The sequence below is a fragment of the Mirounga angustirostris genome, unplaced genomic scaffold (assembly GCF_029215605.1).
Source record: "Mirounga angustirostris isolate CCGP_5_RB_7025 unplaced genomic scaffold, mMirAng1.0.hap1 SCAF_12, whole genome shotgun sequence".
NCBI lineage: Eukaryota > Metazoa > Chordata > Mammalia > Carnivora > Phocidae > Mirounga > Mirounga angustirostris.
In genome coordinates this window covers 104,979,662-104,984,390 of record NW_026991720.1, presented here as the reverse complement: position 1 = coordinate 104,984,390, position 4,729 = coordinate 104,979,662, and positions in this window count along the sequence as shown.

The following is a 4,729-nucleotide window of genomic DNA, read 5'->3' as shown; positions in this document are numbered from 1 at the left end:
GTGGACTGGGTACATGCTGTGGAATTTGGACTGGTTAGGACAGACGCTGAGTGAGCCCACCAGGCTGATGTCTTTCGCTGAGGACAGCAACAGACCCTGCACGGATCCACAAAGTAGTGCCCCGAGGGCTCTGAGGAGTGAATTTGGGCCAACAGAGGAAGTCTGTGGTTCCTTCTTTCTCCTCTGCCTCTGGCTGTGGATGGAAGCTGAGCTGATCCTAGGGACTCTGCCAGATGGATTGTTGCCCTCCAGGAGAGACTCCTCCTTTGGAGACAGAGCATCAGTTGTAGGGGCCCCCCCACACGGGAGGGGGGGGCATCCCTAGTCTTTCTTTCTCTTCTTTTGCTTCCAGCCCTGCCCTGGGCCCAGCCTCATTCGCAGAGCTGAGCTGCTGGGCAGGTCTCAACCCTGAAGAAGGCAGATCTGCATTAGTCACCCATTGCTGGGTAGCAGCTGAGCAGAGTGAAGCAAATGCCGGTTATCTTGTAGGGTTTCTGAGTCAGGGACCTGGGAGTGGCTCAGCTGGGTGGTCCTGCATCATCTGAAGCCTCAACTGGGGAGCCGTTCATGGGACACTCATCAGGAGACTCTGGCTCCTCACCACAAGCACCTCTTCAGAGCAGCCGACTTCCTCTGGAGCTAGTGATGCAAGAGCAAGAGAGCATGAGAGCACACCCAGCATGCAAACTGCGGTGACTTTTTTTTTAAAAAGATTTTATTTATTTATCCGAATGAGAGAGAGCATGCTCAGGAGCAGGGGGAGGGGCGGAGGGCAGAGGGAGAAGCAGACTCGCCTCCGAGCAGGGAGCCCTACGTGGGGCTCGACCCCAGGACCCCAGGATCATGACCTGAGCCGAAGACAGACGCTTAACTGACTGAGCCACTCAGGCGCCCCAAACTGTGGAGTCTTTAGTAATGGATCCTGGCATGTTCTGCTGGTTATACAGGTCAATCTGGGTACAAGGCAAGGTAGGGGATGACACGGTGGGTGTGAATGCGGGTTGTAGGGTAATTAGGAGCCATCCTGGAAGCTGGCTTCCATGCTGTGTCTCTGACCAGAGGAAGAGGGGAAGGGGCCCTTTTTGCTGAGAAGGGTGAGGATCACTGGTATCTTTTCCTTATTTCTCTTGCCACTTTGCTCTCAAGCCGTTTTAGGCATGTGGATCTGTAAAACAGCATGATTTCCATGACAGTGCTGGGAAAACCGAGCATCCACAGGCAAAAGAATGAAGTTGGCCCCTACCTCACACCATATACACAAATTAGTTCAAAGTGGATCAAAGTCCTAAAGGTAAGAGCTAAAGGTGGAGCTCTTAGAAGAAAAGATGCAGAAAAAGCTTCATGACGTGTGGTGTGAGATGACTCCTTGCATAAGACACCAGAAGTACAGGCAGCAAAAGGAAAAAATCAGAGACAAACTGGACCGCATCAACATTTGAAACTTGTACGCATCCAAGGACACAATCACCAGACTGAATCCACCCATGGGGTGGGAGACTCTGAGAGGGCTCAAGCCAAATGGGGCTGGACGGGTGCTGAAAACAGAGATGAGTCCTCAAGGAGGGGAGCTTCATAGGATGGGTGCTGATCTGGTCTTGAGGCCTGGTGAGGAGTTTGTCAGGCAGAGACATGAGAAGTGGGCTGGGGAGGGCACAGCCGGCCCCGTGTTCGGGGAAGATTAGTGACTGGCTGACAGGGACTTTTTGGATGGATTTCTAGGCTGCTTGGCAGAAGCCCCCAAGCCCACCAGCATGCTTCCTGGCAAAGCTCCACTCTGTCATCAGTCAGATAGGGACACAGGCACCAAAGCACCCAAGTCTAGCTATGGGCATCAGGGAGCACATGAGACAGTGGACCCATGGGCCAGGGCCCAGGAGACCCCTGCAAGCAGAGGGATCCCCCTGGGCATCCTTGTCTAGATGTGCCTGACTAGAGCCTTGGGATCTGTGGCTCTAGGAAGGTGCTTGCTTTCAGAGGAGGTGGAGGCCATCAGTGAACAGTGCTGAGTATGTGTATGTGGGGGGGGGGGCATGGGGGCAGGAAGGGGGCTCCACCCCAGTTTGTACTTGGTTCCACACTGCTCTCAGCATGGGATCCTGGCCTCCAGTCTCAGCTGAATATGATGGGGCCCAGAGGAGGATGAGATCTGGTGGGGACATGAGTGTTGAGGCCATGGAGGCCAAAACGAGCCAAATATTCCTCCTTTATGGTGAGAAGTCCACGCATACTGAAAAAACATGGTATTTAGAGAGATGGAGGAGATCCAACTATAGAAAGGACATCCTGCCATGTGCAAGAATGTGGCTGGAGCTTGAGGGCATCGTGCTCAGTGAAATAAGTCAGACAGACAAACACATATACCATATGATCTCACTTATCTGTGGAATCTAAGAGAACCTGAATTCAGAGAGAGAGTAGATTGGTGGTCCCCAGGGGCTTCGGGGGAGGGAAGTGGGGAGATGTTGGTCAAAGGGAAGGAGTTTCCAGTTATGAGATGAATAAGTTCTGGGGCTCTAATGTACAGCACGGTGAGCATAGTTAATAATTCTGTATTAAATATTTGAAAGTTGCTAAGAGAGTAGATTTAAAATTTTACACCATAAAAAATTGTAACTATGTGAGGTGATGGGTCACTTCACAAGGTATAGTATACATACATCATAAAGTGGACATAGAAAGTATACTTGATACATATATACATACATAAAGTATGCCACATATCAGAATTGTTACATTGTATACCTTTAACTTGCACATTGTTACATGTCAATTGTATCAGTAAAGCTGGGAAAATACCAGAATAATTGGTTGCAAGAAGTCAAAGGAAGAGGGAGGAGATGGGGGAGGGCAGAGCTGGTGATTTAATGCATGGACCTCTTTAAACTGTTTCAGTGGGGTATGAACACCTCTGACCCAACAGAACAGGGGAAAGGCTGTGTGTGCGTGCTGCAGATTCTGTGATGGTGAGTGCATGAGGCTTGTGGGGTGCATGGCCTGAGATCCCCGCCCTGGATGGCCGGCTGGAAGATGACAGTCAGGATTATCCTGGGGGCCATGGGCTTGTTTCAGCTGTTGAATAGGGACCTGCCCGGGGCTGCGTCATTGGTGAAGCCCTGAGGACACCAGGCCAGGCCTGCACAGCTATTGTGGACGAAAGGCTGGGCACCTGCCCTCTCTGCCTTCTCCCTGGGCACACCCCGTTCCAGAATGCCTGGGCCAGGACTACAGGGATGGGCTTTGTTTTGGTGTCAAAGCTATAAAAAGATTTCTGGGAAAAAACCAGAACATTTATTGGCAAGTTCCCATCATTCGGGGAAGACCTGACTGTGAAGGTAGCAAATGACATGGCTTTAAAATGACACATTTATAAAATGTCTCCAATACAAGACCCTACTGTCCAGAAGAGCTGGGCCTTCTGGGAGGGCCCGTGGCCAATGCAGCCAAATGCCGTTCTTCTCTGCCCTTTGTCACATCCAGATGTCTTGTGTGGGTTGACCAGCTGGCCTGGACAGGTGTCCCCAGTGACAGTGAGCAGGAAGCCAGGTGGACCCGTGAGCGTTAGGCATCCCTCCCCCAGTGCGGGGGTTGGGGAGGTTTACAAAGCTGCTCAGGGTCTGAGTTCCTGAGTCATCTCTGTGGCTCCTAGGGACCACCCCCCTCCCTGCACCGCAGCCCCGGCCCACCTGCAGGTGCCAGCTGGAGAGCTCCATGTTGGGGGGCAGGAGCCTTTCTCAGGTACTGAGGCTTGTCAGCATCCCGGGTACCATCTTGGAGCAGGAGTCTGAGCTGCATCTTTGTGGACTGGGGTGGGAAGCCTGAGGTCAGAGAGGTCAGTGGGCTCTCTGCTGGGGATGGCAGGAAGGCTCAGGGCCCCGGGGAGGGAGGCACAGGGAGCATGGAGCACCTCCAGGGGGCCCCAGAATGCACACAGCAACGCAGCTCCCCTGTGAGCCCTGTCTGCACCAGAGCATCCGAAAAAGGCCCTTAGGGCTTATTATGTGACGTGAAGTGACAGAGCACATAAATGCGTGTTCCAAACACAAAGCTACCTACACCAGGTCGAGAAATCAGGTTTCCAGTTCCTTGGAACCTGTGTGCTTCTCCCCATGGCTTCCCATCGCTCCCCCAGAATCAAGCACAGAGAGGGAAGACCACAGGAGGATCTGGGGACAGGATGACCGTCTTCTCACCCAGGGGAGGGGTCCTGGAAGGAACCAGCCCTGCCATGCCTGGATCTCGGGCTTTAGCCTCCAGGACCGTGAGGAAGAAATTCATGTTGCTCGAGCCGCCTGGTTTGTGGTGTTTTGTTTTGGGAGCCCCTCTGCAGACTCTGGCTTAGGGCGGAGTAGACCCCACCTCACCCTTAACTTGCAGGGTTCCTTGGGACAAGCTGCCACCTCTCTGGTTGTCCTTCAGCGACACGATGGGACAGATGTGCCCTAGGGAAGAACCACAGCAATTCTGTACAAGAGCAGCGGGGTCTGGTCAGTGGTTCTGAGACCCTGTCACCGGCTGGCCCCTCCCTCTCCATGGCCCGTAACTTCATGGGACATGGAAGGAACCACATGTGTGACAGGTGAAGATTAATGCAGAAGCTTCAGGAAGGAAAAGTGCTCAATAACATTTTTTTGAAAGGGTAAATAACTAACACAGCGGGTATAATTGCAGACCAATGGGGCAGAGACACCTTCTTCCTGAGAGCCGAGCTCCTGGGACAGAATAAGAGCCC